This window comes from Scyliorhinus torazame, chromosome 2 (genome assembly GCF_047496885.1).
Source record: "Scyliorhinus torazame isolate Kashiwa2021f chromosome 2, sScyTor2.1, whole genome shotgun sequence".
NCBI classification, from domain to species: domain Eukaryota; kingdom Metazoa; phylum Chordata; class Chondrichthyes; order Carcharhiniformes; family Scyliorhinidae; genus Scyliorhinus; species Scyliorhinus torazame.
The window spans coordinates 70,905,107-70,920,292 of NC_092708.1; positions in this window are offsets into that span (position 1 = coordinate 70,905,107).

Consider the following 15,186-nt stretch of genomic DNA (forward strand, 5'->3'; position numbering starts at 1 on the left):
TGACGTCTGCCACCGTCATCAAAGCCCTCAACACCATCTTCGCTCTGTTCGGCTTCCCCGCCTACGTCCACTGCGGCCGGGGAGGGGCCTCATTCATGAGCAGTGAGCTGCGCCAGTACCTGCTCAACAGGGGCATTGCCTCGAGCAGGACGGCCAGCTACAAACCAGGGGAAACGGGCAGGTGGAGAGGGAGAATGGGACGGTCTGGAGGGCCCTCCAGCTCGCCCTACAGTCCAGAAATCTCCCGGCCTCCCGCTGGCAGGAGGTCCTCCCCGACGCACTTCACTCCATTCGGTTGCTCCTATGTACCGTGACTAATGAAACCCCCCATGAACGTCTCTTTCCCTTCCCTAGGATGTCCACCTCCGTGGCTTCGCTCCCGACATGGCTGGCAGCCCCTGGACCTGTTCTCCTCCGTAGACACGTTCGACTCCTCAAGACGGACCCGTTGGTTGAGAGGGTACAGCTACTTCACGCCAACCCGCAGTACGCCTATGTAGCGTACCCCGACGGCCGCCAAGACACAGTTTCCCTCAGGGACCAGGCACCAGCTGGTTCCACACACACCCCACCCCCTGCCCCGGCTCCACCCTCCCCTCCCCCAGCGCACCCCACCGCAGCCCCCGCTCCGGGACAATCCGTCCTCCCCTTGCTCACACCCGGGGATGAAGAGGATTTCGACACGCTCCCGGAGTCACCGAAGACCAAGCCACCGCCGGAGTCGCCACCAGCACTGTGGCGCTCTCAACGACAGATCAAGGCACCGGACCGCCTGAATTTGTCATATTATCTGTACTTTTAAAACACAACTTTCTGTATGTAGTTCTCCACCACCCCCGCCGGACTCATTTTTTTAACAGGGGGTGAATGTGGTAGTCACCACTGATGTATATATATATTGTATATATAGGATGTTGATATAGGTGCTTTACGGTAAGGCCCCTGTATTACAGGTACGGGGGTAGATACCTGCGTGCTGGTTCCGCCCAGTATAGCAGCCATTTCGTCAGCTGCTGTAGGAGGCCACACATCTCAGTGTAATAAAGCCTCGATTACATCCTACTCTCGTCTTTGTGTAATTGATCGTGCATCACACCTCAACTCTATTTCCCTAACTGCTGCCTTACAATGCCAGGGACCGGGTTCGATTCCGACCTTGGGCGATTGTCTGTGTGGAGTTTGCACATTCTCCCTGTGTCTGCGTGGATTTCCTCCGGGTGCTCCGGTTTTCTCCCACAGTCTAAAGATATGCAGGTTAGGTGTATTGGATATGATAAATTGTCCCTAGGGGGGTTACAAGTAATGGGTGGTGGATTGGACCTGGGTTAGGGTGCTCTTTCGGAGGGTTGGTGCAGACTCGATGGGCTGAATAGCCTTCTTCTGCACTGAAGGAATTCTATTCTAAGATTAGAAAACAAAACTCTATGACCACTGGTAGCTGGCAGTCAAATGTTGAATTCTTGCTCAAGGTGCTTTGGCTCAATCTCAGGCTGAACAGACATTCACAGGTGAATTTTAGAATGTTTCAAATGGGCCACAAGATGGTGCACTTTACAGTGGCTGAATGTTTTATCTTATGAGGGAGGAAAATGAATAGAAAAAACTTTCCTGTTCACAATCTAGAGATCAGAGCAACAAGGCATGGCATCAAAGTTCCCATCAGAGTTCCCATCAAGGACATCTGGTACGACCCTCATGGGGGGCCAAGGATTGTACTCCATTCGATTTCCCCCTTACATAGCTGGGAATGAACTCTCCATTAATTGGAGGCAGTGTTTCAAATCCTGACCTGGGTGCAGGTAAAGAGGGTGGCCCTTCAGAAAGAAGAGTAGTAGTTTTGTTATTTCTGTGTATACCGTAATAAACCAGTCATTCATTTCTACCCTACCATATGTTCTTGTCATTTCTCCCATTCGGGTTCTACACTGGCCATAAGGCCATAAGACCTTAAAATATAAAAGCAGAATTAGGCCACTCGGCCCATCGAGTCTGCTCCGCCATTTATTCATGGCTGATATTTTTCTCATCCCCATTCTCCTCCTTCTCCTCATAACCCCTGATCCCCTTATTAATCAAGAACCTATCTATCTCTGTCTTAAAGACACTCAGTTATTTGGCCTACACAGCCTTCTGCAGTAAAGAGTTCCACAGATTCACCACCCTCTGGCTGAAGAAATTTCTCCTCACCTCTGTTTCAAAGGATCGTCCCTTTTAGCCTGAGATTGTGTCCTCTGGTTCTAGTTTTTCCTACAAGTGTAAACATCCTCTCCATGTCCACTCTATCCAGGCATCGCAGTATCCTGTAAGTTTCAATAAGATTCCCCCTCATCCTTCTAAACTCCAACAAGTACAGACCCAGAGTCCTCAACCGTTCCTCATACGACAAACTGTTCATTCCAGGGATCATTCTTGTGAACCTCCTCTGGACCCTTTCCAAGGCCAGCATATCTTTCCTTAGATACGGGACCCAAAACTGCTCACAATACCTCAAATGGGGTCTGACCAGAACCTTATACAGCCTCAGAGGAACATCCCTGGTCTTGTATTCCAGCCCTCTTGACATGAATGCTAACATTGCATTTGCCTTCTGAACTGCTGACTGAACCTACATGTTAACCTTAAGAGAATTGTGAATAAGGACTCCCAAGTCCCTTTGGACTTCTGATTTCCAAAGCATTTCCCCATTTAGAAAATAGTCTATGCCTAAATTCCTCCTTCCAAAGTGCATAACCTCACACTTTTCCACATTGTATTTCATCTGCACTCCATTGCCCACTCTCCCAGCTTGTCCAAATCATTCTGCAGCCTCCTTGCTTCCTCAATACTACCTGTCCCTCTACAGATCTTTGTATCATCTGCAAACTTAGCAACAGTGCCTTCAGTTCCTTCTTCCAGATCATTAATGTATATTGTGAAAAGTGGTGGTCCCAGCACAGACCCCTGAAGCACACTAGTCACTGGCTGCCATCATGATAAATACCTCTTTATCCCCACTTTCTGCCTTCTGCCAGTCAGTCAATCCTCTATCCATGCCAGGATCTTACCCTTAACACAATGGGCTTTTAACTTTTTTAACAGTCTCCTATGCGGCACCTTGTCAAAGGCCTTCTGGAAATCTAAATATATCACGTCCACTGGTTCTCCTTTGTCTAACTTCCTTGTTACCTCCTCAAAGAACTCTAACACATTTGTCAGACCCGTCCTCCCTTTGACAAAGCTGTGCTGACTCAGTCCTATTTTACCATGCACTTCTAAGTACTCCACGTTCTCATCTTTAATAACGGAGCTTGATAGATCGTAACTTTTATTTTTTGCTTAGTGATGTGAATGAACGGAGTCACAGGACTGTGATTAACTTTTAACAAAATAAAACTCTGATTAAATGAGAAAATATTATCCATAATACACTCCTTCTTCACCCCAGCTATACCTTTTCTAATATATACAGATTTAGAAGGATTACACAGGTTACAAAATCATGGCCGGGATTCTCCAATCCCGCGGCCAAGTTCTGCCGCCGGCATGAAAAGCGGCGCGAACCACTCCGGCGTCAACGGGTATCAAGTGGGAGGTATTCACCTCTTCCTAGGGGGCTAGTATGGCGCCAGAGTGGTGTCCGCAGCTCCGACGCCCGAAAGCCAGCACGCCACGGCCAGCACGGGTCCGCGAATGCGTGCCACGGCGGCGTGAGTCCGCGCATGCGCGTCGGTTCCCGTCTCCGCGCCAGCCCCCGGGCAACATCGCAGTGCCCTCCAGGGGCCCAGCGCAGAGGAACATAGCCCCCCCCCCCCCACGGAGCTAGCCCGTCCGCCGATTGGTAGGCCCCGATCGCGGGCCAGGACACCGTGGAGGCTCCCCACAGGGTCGGATCCCCCCGCGCCCCCACCAGGACGGCCCCCGCAGCCAGAACTCCGAGGTCCCACCGGGTGGTACCACATGTAGCCCATGCCGGCGGGACTCAGCCGAACTCGGCGGGCACTCGGCCCATCGAGGCCCGGAGAATCACCGGGGGTGGGGGGGGGGGGGGGGGGCTGCTTTGAACGTCCCCCAACTGGCACGGTGGAAATCCCGCAGGCAACCGAGAATCGGCGCCAGAGAATCGGCAGGCCGGTGTCTGGGCGGCGTGGCGCGATTCCCGCATCCCCCCGGTGATTCTCCGACCCAGCGCGGGGTCGGAGAATCCGGCCCATATACTCTAATAAGAACTAGGAGCAGGAGTAGGCCATCTGGCCCCTCGAGCCTGCTCCACCATTCAATAAGATCATGGCTGATCTTTTGTGGACTCAGCTCCACTTTCCGGCCCGAACACCATAACCCTTAATCCCTTTATTCTTCAAAAAACTATCTATCTGTTCTCAGTGAGTACACAGTCCATGTAAACTAATAGGTGAACTGTCATCAGACCCACCACACTTTGAAACTCAGTGACAGATGCCACCCAAAAACAATTTCTGTGGATTTTTCATCAAACCCCCTCCCAGATGCTTGTTACACCCGAGCCAACTGATCTCACTGGAACTCTGACTTTCCTACAAGAGTTTCCAAACTCCGGTCTCAAAGAACATGCTTGAAATCTTCTTCTAAACAACACTTTCTCACTATGCTTTCACCAATAATGATAATAATAATCTTTATTAGTGTCACAAGTAGGCTTACATTAACACTGCAATGCAGTTACTGTCAAATTCCCCTAGCGCCTGTTCGGGTACACTGGGGGAGAATTCAGAATGTCTAATTCACTTAACAAGCACGTCTTTCTGGACTTGTGGGAGGAAACCGGAGCACCCGGAGGAAACCCACGCAGACACGGGGAGAATGTGCAGACTCTGCACAGCCAGTGACCCAAGCCGGCAATCGAACCCGGGTCCCTGACACTATGAAGCAACCAAGCTAACCACCACATCCAGGATTTTGACCTCTCCTTTCAGTATTTCTCTTCCCTGGGTCACAACGTGCTTTCAGGCTTCTGCACAATCCCTCAGGTACCCAGCCATGCCAACAGGGCACCATTGCTTCACAGGCTGTATTAAGGTATCACTAACCTTAGGGCCACCTCAAATGTTTGTCTTCTCACTATCCAACGTCTCCAGGTCTGCACCTTGCAGCCCTGTCTTTAACTAGGAACATCTCTCTCTACTCCTGACTTCACAAAACAGAACTATTTTTCAGATTTCTGACATTTGTTCCTTTCACTTCATGAAACTCTCATCCTCTGGTTTCTGGGACTTTCTGTTATTTAGCTTCTGCTTTAGCTTTAAGTCCCTCTGTATTGCCCTGCCTGTACTGGCAGTTTCTGTGGAATTCTTCTTGTTTCTGTGTTACCTGGTTCCAACTGAACTCAAATGCTTCTGCTTTTCAATTGAGTCTCTGGTTGCTAAGCAACAGCTTGGTTTTTAAAGCCTGTAATTGCTTTAATGTCATAAAACCTTAGAATACAGACCAAGTTTAAAATGAAACTGAAACCTACAGACTTGTAGGCACCTTTGTTTAACATGAAGCTAAACTGAACTACACAAATACAAAAACACAAATTAAGCTTACTTAAACTTATATCTTACTCCTAATACACACAATGCAAATAAAAATACTTAAACTATTTCCATTTCCTAACAGTAGTACGTACAACACAGTTGAGGGCACCCTCAATGTGGAGACAGGACTTTGTCTTCACAAAGGTGTGCAGTAGTCATTCCTACCAGTGGACAGATGCATCTGCAACAGATATAATGATGAGGATGAGATGAAGTAGGTTTTCCCCTCTTCTTGGTTCTTTCACCACCTACCACATGTCCAATCTAGCAACTGTAGGTGGTAAGTGGTAATCAGCACAAGCTTTCCTTGTCCATGTTTGACCTGATGACATGAGACTTCATGCGGTCCAGAGTCAAAATTGAGGACTCCCAGGGCAGCTTCCTCCCAACTATATACCATAGCACTGCCCCCTTTGTGGGTCTGTCCTGACAGTAAGTTATGATTCTGTGAGCATGACAGTGTAAGGCTGTTGCTTGACTAGTCAGTGGGACAACTCTCCCAATTTTGGCACAAATTGTGAGATGTTAATAAGGAGGACTTTGCACAATCTTTTAAAAAATATTTATTGAACATTTTTCAATATAAGCAAAATAATATAAAACAGTACACTCAAGTTACAATGCAAAAGGAACACAATAAACAATCAACAACCCCTATTAGCTTAAGCTCCCAACATTAAACTAAACCCCTTAACAACTGACAGTGATTAACTTTTTAAAAAAGGGTTAGAGAGTTAAGTTGCTTTGTTTGTGGGCGTATTGCCCCTTTTTACTTTTCTTTTGTATATTTTCTTTCCTTTTTGGAGAGTTTTGTAAAAATTATTGAAAAACTTTGAATAAACATATATTTTTAAAAAACTTTTAAAAAAAGGAAATGAATGGCTGCCATCTTCGGTAAAACCCTCTACTGACACTCTAATTCTGTACTTGACCTTATCCAAATGTTAAAATGCCACACAACCAAGCTGAGACACTGAGCAGAGCAGAAGACTTCCTGTGACGACTGGGAGATGTTAAGAAATTGGATTGAAGATGTAATGAGCAATTTAGGGGCTAACAGACTGAGTGAAATCTGTTAGCACTGAGTCAGAGGTATATGCCCACACCTGGCCTGAGTTACATTGTCCCATTCATACTTAAACTCATTAATGGGAATTAATGGGAATAAACCCTTGTTCAGCCAGGGTGATTCACTCAAGATCTATTGTCCTCCTGACACTCTGGTCTGACCAGCTGTTAACCCATTACGGAGTCTGATTGCCTCTTTTGTCCATAAGTTGGAGATTAATTGCATATTCATAGCGTGGTCCTGTTCTTTTGTCTAAACGGGAGTGGGTAATCAAAAGTCCAGATAGCGATGATGAGTTCCAGTCTGGATACACCTGGACAGAACCATCTTTGAGGGGCTGGGCAAAAAGATTCCGGTTCGAAGAGGTGGGAGTAAAAGGATTTGGAGAACAATCAGGAGAGGTCATGAAAAAACTGCCATAGAGGCAGGCTTTAGGACAGGGTGTGAAGGAGCTACACTAACAGTAGGAATATGTTCTGTAATACAAGTAAATTTTTACATACCTGTGTAAGTGGAGTTGATTATCATAAAATTTACAGTGCAGAAGGAGGCCATTCGGCCCATCGAGTCTGCACCGGCTCTTGGAAAGAGCACCCTACCCAAGGTCAACACCGCCACCCTATCCCCATAACCCCACCCAACACTAAGGGCAATTTTGGACACTAAGGGCAATTTATCATGGCCAATCCACCTAACCAGCACATCTTTGGACTGTGGGAGGAAACCGGAGCACCCGGAGGAAACCCACGCACACACGGGGAGGATGTGCAGACTCCGCACAGACAGTGACCCAAGCCGGAATCGAACCTGGACCCTGGAGCTGTGAAGCAATTGTGCTATCCACAAGGCTACCGTGTTGCCCCTAGAGCTGTATGTTCATTTTACATGCTGTTTAATGAGAAATCGTGTGGTAAGGTTAAGAGATACATGTAAGCTGTTCTTGCTCAGTTCAAAATTTAAATATTGGTTATAATAAAGTTTTGTTTGTGAAAATAATCCAGCCCTATTTCTTATGCAATCGCTCATCGAGCGAATTGGGCTTTCCGCAAAGCTTTAAAAAATAAAAAATCATTGCAGTTCTGGTCCAGTATCTTAGCCACTGTTGGGAGCTCGTCTGGCATCTGTAACACTCCACCCAAACAGAACTTGTCTCAGGGCTCTTAACGAGGTAAAGGCGAGTACATCCACCTTGACCCCCATCTGCAGCACTGGTGAGTCTGATACCCCAAAAATGGCCACCAATGGGCATGGCTCCACATCGACCTTAAGTATCTCTGACATAGTGCTAAAGGAGACCCAGAACTTCACTAACTTGGGACACGGCCAGAACATATGAGTGGGGTTAGCCGGCCCCAGAGAACAATGCTCACACCTGTCCTCCATCCCAGAGAAAAAAACATTCAACCTCACCTTCATCAAATGAGTCCTCTGCACCACTTTGAACTGGATCAGTCGAGCGCAAGAGGACGTGGAGTTGACCCTGCGAAGAGCCTATGTCCACACCTCATCATCCAGAATAGGACCCAATTCACCATCCCATTTCGCATTCACCTCATCCAACAGTGCTGACTCCACTGATAGGATCTGGCTGTAAATACACCAAATGCTCCCCCCACCAGACCTGGCTTAAGACAAAGTTCTCTTCAACAGGGAGGAAGATGGTGCCAAGGAAAAAGAGTGAAAAGCCTGACACGAAAAATTGCGTATCTGAAACTATAGATTGGAACCAGGAAATTGAAACTTTCCAACAGCTCCTAAAAGCTGGCAAACCTTCCCTCCATGAACAAGTCCCCAAACCTCTCCATACCCTCTCCCCCCCCACCCCACCCCCCATGACTTAAACGTTGAGTCTAAACCCGCTGGCAAAAAGAGGTGATTACTGCAGATAAGGGCCAGCAAAGACATGGAGCTGAGTTTGAAATGCTCTTTGAACTTCTTCAAGGTTCTCAGGGTGGACACCTCGACTAGAGTCGAGGAAAGTCTTGCTGGAGAAAATGGCAACAATGCCATCACTAATACCTGGAGGCTGGAACCCCTAAAACAACACGCCTCCATTTTCCCCCATGCGGAACCCAGATCACTAAACCACCCCAGTACTTTCTCAATATTGGCTGCGCAATCATAATTCATAAATTGGGTAAAGCTAAACCTCCTGACCGTCTACCTCTCTGGAGGAACGCTCTACAGATCTTTGGGGTCTTATCCACCCAAATGGAAGATAACACTAATTTGTTAATTCTGAAAAATACAACTTGGGCGCAAAACGGGGGAGACACTGAAAAATAAATAAAAATCTTGGGAGCAGATTAATTTTAAAAGTCTGAACCCTGCCTGCCAACAACAGGTTATTCCACTTCTGTAAGTCCGATTTGACCCCATTGACCAGTTTACTATAGTTTAATTGATGGAACGAGCCAAATCGTGGGCCACCGCGATACCTAGATAACAAAAGCTCGGTCTGGCAAGACGAAAAGGTAACATCCCCAGACAGGCTCCCCTCCCCGGGCTTATTTGAATACCTCGATCAAACCTGCCTCCACCACCCTCTCAGGAAGTTTGTTCCAGACTCCAACCACCCTCTGGGTGCAAAAAACATTTCCTCATATTGCTTCTACCCCTTTTGCTTATTATTACCTGTGCCCTCTAGTTCTTGATATCCTCTTGAGAGAGGACAGTTTTTCACTATTTCCAATGTCCATGGGCGTCATTCTCCGACCCCCCAGCAGGTCGCAGAATGGCCGTTGGCCGCCGTGAATCCCGCCCCCGCCGGTTGCCGAAGTCTCCGAAGGGAGAAAAGTCGGTGGGGCGTTAATGTCACCGCTGCCGTCGGAGAATGTCACGGGTCTGCGCAAGGCAGCCGATTTTTGGCCTGCCGATATTCTCCCTTCCGGATGGGCCGAAGTCCCGTCGACGTGATGACCGTTCACGTCGACGTAAATTAAACCTCCTTTTCATCGGCGTGACCCTGTGCTCCAGGGTCACGCCGACCAGCGTGGAGGTGAGTGACGGCCTGGGGGGTTGGCTCTGGGCAGGCGATGGCGTGGCCGCAGTCTGAATGTGTGGGGAGAGGTGTGTCTCGGGTTGTGTGTGTGTGTGGCGGGGGGTGGGGTGGTTAGAGTAGGCTGGGCTCCGGGGGAGTGCCGGGAGGGGGTCTGTGCCGGGGAGGGGGATGGGGGGGGTCCATTCCGGGGAGGGGGATGGGGGTGGGGGTCCGTGCCGGGGTGGAGGTTGGGGGGGGGTCCGTGCCGGGGTGGAGGTTGGGGGGGTCCGTGCCGGGGTGGAGGTTGGGCGGGGGTCCGTGCCGGGGTGGAGGTTGGGGGGGGGTCCGTGCCGGGGAGGGGGATGGGGGGTCCATGCCGGGGTGGAGGTTGGGGGGGGGGGGGGGTCCGTGTCGGGGAGGGGGATGAGGGGTCCGTGCCGGGGTGGAGGTTGGGGGGGGTCCATGTCGGGGAGGGGGATGAGGGGTCCGTGCCGGGGTGGAGGTTGGGGGGGGGGGGGGGTCCGTGCCGGGTTGGAGGTTGGGGGGAGTGGTCCGTGCCGGGGAGGGGGATGGGGGTCCGTGCCGGGGTGGAGGTTGGGGGGGGGTCCGTGCCGGGTTGGAGGTTGGGGGGAGGGGTCCGTGCCGGGGAGGGGGGTGGGGGGTCTGTGCCGGGGTGGAGGTTGGGGGGGGGGGGTCCGTGCCGGAGAGGGGGATGGGGGGTCCGTGCCGGGGTGGAGGTTGTGGGGGGGTCCCTGCCGGGGAGGGGGATGGGGGGTCCGTGCCGGGGTGGAGGTTGGGGGGGGGGGTCCGTGCCGGGGTGGAGATTGGGGGGGGGGGTCCGTGCCGGGGTGGAGGTTGGGGGGGGGGGGGGGTCCGTGCCGGGGTGGAGGTTGGGGGGGGGTCCGTGCCGGGGAGGGGGATGGGGGGGGGTCCGTGCCGGGGAGGGGGATGCGAGGGCAACGGAGGCACCCGAGGGCGCCCCGTGTGTACCGGCCCCGGCAGTCATACCAGGACCTCACGGACCGGGAATGCAGGAGGAGACTCCGGATGAGGCGGGAAACCATGGCACACATCTGCCACCTGCTGGCACACCTGTCACCGCGTGGCACTGGCGGGGACACCCTCTCCCCGTGTCCGTCAAGGTTACGGTGGCCCTGAACATTTATGCAACGGGGTCATTCCAGGCACCGAGTGGGGACCTGTCCGGCATATCGCGTGCATCGGTGCATCCGGGCAGTGACAGATGCCCTATATGCCATGGCGCACCGCTACATCCGCTTCCCCGTGGACCGGGCCAGCCAAGATGCCCGGGCCGTGGGCTTCTCTGCCATGGCCGGGTTCCCCATGGTCCAGGGCGCGATCGATGGGATGCACGTCACCGTGCGGCCACCTGCAGATAACAGGGCCGTGTTCACCAATAGGAAGGGGACCTATTCGATGAACATACAGGTGGTCTGCGACCACCGCATGATGATCCTGCACGTCTGCGCCCGTTACCCAGGCAGTGTACACGACTCATACGTGTTGTCGCGGTCATCCATCCCCGGCATGTACGAGGGACGCCATCCCCGGCTGAGGGGCTGGTTGCTGGGCAACAGGGGCTACCCATTGCGATTGTGGCTGATGATGCCTATACGGAGGCCACGCAATGAGGCGGAGAACCGCTACAATAATGCCCATGTAGCGACAAGGGGAGTGATAGAGAGGTGCTTTAGCGTGCTGAAGATGCGTTTCAGGTGCCTGGAACTCTCTGGGGGCGCCCTCCAGTATCGGTCAGATAGGGTCGGCCGCATCATTGTGGTGTGCTGCGTCCTGCACAACATAGCCCAACAGAGGGGCGATGTGCCGCAGGCAGAGGAGGGCAGAGTGGAGGAGCAGCAGGAAGAGGCGCAGTCCTCCCCAGATGAGTGGGATGGGGGTAATGGTCAGGGCAGACGGGGTAGACACAGGCGGGTGGCTGTCCACCGTTACCGGCTGGCCCAGCGGGCACGGGACAGACTGATAGCCGCCCGCTTCACTGACTAGATGGGCGTGGGAATCGGGTAGTATGGCCACAGACCGCACACCATGGCAACAGCCGACCACCCACACCCCCCACCCATCCACCCACCCAGCACCCTCACCCCTCTCCCCAACCCCACCCACCCCACCCACATGCACACCACACCCCCCATTGCCGATCCACCTGCGGCACAACGGGCCGGGCTCACACAGTTGCGGGTGGACGCGTGTCTATTGCAGGCCATGGAGGATGATGACAACCCGCCCTGCGGTGAGCTCCTGGCTCTACATCGTTGGACTATGTCTGACCCATGGCCACAGTACCACCATCCACCTGGACCATCCCTGCATGCGGCTGTGACACTGCAGCGCATGGTCCCGTCCTCTGCCCGGGGGATGTTGATGGCGGCCCAGGGGGAAGGGGGCAGACTCACCTGGGGCTGAGGTAAGACCACCCCTCACACACACACTTGCGCTCAACGTACATGACACCCCCGCACGCTTTGGACAGAGCACAAAGGCAGCTTCTGTAGGTGTAACATTGACTTTAATAACCAAAGGACTTCATGCACATGCCCTAGCCCCTAAAACTCATTTGTGCCCTGCACCCGTGCCAACTTACTCAGTGTCTAATTGTTTGGCCTTACGGGCCCTTTGACTACGTCTACGTGGTTCCCCAGACGGTACAGCAGAACTGGAGGTGGACTCCTGTGATTCCTGCCCTCTGACACTGGATCCCTTTGGCGGCCGTTTCCTGGGGCGTCCTGGCCTAGATGGGCCAGGCTGCAGCCCGGGCGACTGGGATGGCGAGCTGCCAGCCTGTCCTGCCCGTTGCCCACCCGATGCACCTGGGACGGAAGGGGGGGAGTCCGAGGTGTCGCGGTGTACCGGGACCTCCCCTACAGGGGGAACCGGGACGGACCACACCACCTCCTCCTCCCTCGGGGTGCCCGATGGCCCCCAGGCCTCTACATGGGTGGGGGATGCGAATGGACTGGCCATCCGACGCCCCCCCCGACATCTGGCGCTGCCAGTCCTGGGGGCCCGTGCTGGTATCGACAGGGGTCTGCAGGTTTGCAGCCATGGAGCCCAGGGGGTTGGCAAACCCTGTCTGCGACAGTGCGACGCCGGCTCGCACATGGCCACTGGCGCCGATGCCCTCAGCGATGGCCTGCAGAGACTGGGCCATGGCCTGCTGAGACTGGGCCATGGCCTGCAGAGACAGGGCTATGGCGTTGAGCGCCTCTGCCATCTGGCGCTGGCACTGGCTCATGGCCTCCTGTGAGAGGGCAGCCATTCCCTGGGCCACAGACACTGCCTGCACGGAAACCCCAGGCCTCGTAAACCGTTCCCCATGTCTGACACCGTCGCACCCATTGCCTCCACCGCAGACGCCAGCCGTGCGGTGTCAGCTTGGGTGGCACGCATGACCGGCACCACTCCCAGCTCCTGGACGCGGGTGGCAGCCGCCGCAAGCCGCCCGTCACCCTCTTCGCTCATCTCCGGGTCGGTGGTTGCATCGGATCTATGTGTGGGTGTGGTAACTCCAGGAACCCGGGATCCATCTGGGCGGCAGATGTTCGCTTGGGCTGGGGCTGCCCTCCGACCGCCCGGCCCCTCTGCTGCTCCTACCTCCACCTGCTGTACCGGGACGGCTGTGTTGTGCGCACCAGTGAGTGTACCAGACGCCTCATCACTAAAGTGCCCAACCGAGGTGAGTGTTTCTGCGATGGTGGAGGGTGTTGGTGACAACAGTGGCGTTGTGTCGTGCTCTTCGTCCCACTCTGAGTCCATGGCACTTTGGGGTGGGGGTTCGTCTCCACCCATCCACTCTGAGTCACTGCCCGGTATTTCGTCTTCCTGGGTAGTGCTGTCCCGGGTAGGGGTGTCCTGGGCAGTGCTGTCCCGGGTAGTGCTGTCCCGGGCAGTGCTGTCCCGGGCAGTGCTGTCCCGGGTAGTGGTGTCCCGGGTAGTGGTGTCCCGGGTAGTGGTGTCCCGGGTAGTGGTGTCCCGGGTAGTGGTGTCCCGGGTAGTGGTGTCCTGGGTAGTGGTGTCCTGGGTAGTGGTGTCCTGGCTCGGATGTGACGGGGGCCTGTGGCTGCCCCCCTCGTCGCTGGGTGGTCGCTCCCGCACGTGACGGGGGTGTCGTCTCCCTGTTGCTCCAGGTCTCTCCGTCGCCCGTGGTGTGCGAGGGGCATCCTGCGGGCGTCGCATGTTGGAGGGTGCGGGTCTCTCCGTCTCCCGTGGCCTCCGAGGGGCATCCTGCGGGCGTCGCATGCTGGAGGGTGCGGGTCTCTCCGTCTCCCGTGGCCTCCGAGGGGCATCCTGCGGGCGTCGCATGCTGGAGGGTCCGGGTCTCTCCGTCTCCCGTGGCCTCCGAGGGGCATCCTGCGGGCGTCGCATGCTTGAGGGTCCGGGTCTCTCCGTCTCCCGTGGCCTCCGAGGGGCATCCTACGGGCGGTCTGCATCTGCGGGGATGGGTGCCTGGACGTTTGGTCCTGCGATACACAATGAAGCATGCATGGTTAGACATCAGGCAGTGATCAGGTGATATGGGGGAGGGGGATATAGGGGAGGGGGGATATGGGGACGGGCTGTCGGTGGCTCACTTGCTACTATGCCCCCGACCTCTGCATCAGCAACCTCCCGGTCGTCAGGTCCGCCAGCCAGTTCCAGGGCCCTTTCCTCGTGTTCGGTCAGTGGCCTCTCATCAGCGGGGCCTCCTCCAGTCCTCACATGCTCCCTATTGTTGTGTGCGCGCTTATCCTGTGGGGGGGGGGGGTGGCAGGGGTAAAAGGCAACACTGTTAGGCAGGTATATGAATGCACGCCATCGGTTGCGCGTGCATTGCAGAGGTTAAGGTTAGGGCTGGATTCACTTGGGGATATGGGGGATATGGGGGAGGGGGGATATGGGGGAGGGGGGATATGGGGGATATGGGGGAGGGGGGATATGGGGGAGGGGGGATATGGGGGAAGGGCGGATATGGGGAGGGGGAGGGGGGATATGGGGGAGGGGGGATGTGGGGGAGGGGGGATATGGGGGAAGGGGGGATATGGGGGAGGGGGGATATGGGGGAAGGAGGGATATGGGGGAAGGGGGGATATGGGGGAAGGGGGGATATGGGGGGGGGGGATATGAGGGGGATATGGGGGAGGGGGGATATGGGGGAGGGGGGATATGGGGGAAGGGGGGAGGGGGGATATGGGGAGGGGGATATGGGGAGGGGGGAGGGGGGATATGGGGAGGCTCACCCTGCCTGCTCTGACGAGGTCGTTCACCTTCTTGTGGCACTGGGTGCCTGTCCGTGGTGTCAGGGCCGCAGCGGTGACGGCCTCTGCCACTTCCCTCCACAGACGCCGGCTGTGGCGTGGGGCAACTCTGCGGCCGTGCCCGGGATACAGGGCGTCCCTCCTCTGCTCCACCGCATCCAGGAGCGCCTCCACATCCCGTGACTCGAACCTCGGGGCTGAGCGGCGGCCAGCCATCCAGTCGGGTGTTGCGGTCGGGTGTTCCGGTCGGGTGGGGGGAAGCAGCGGGGCCTTATGAGCCGTCACGCCGTGCGGCGCGTATGACGCTGCACGGCGTGAACCACTGCGCAAGCG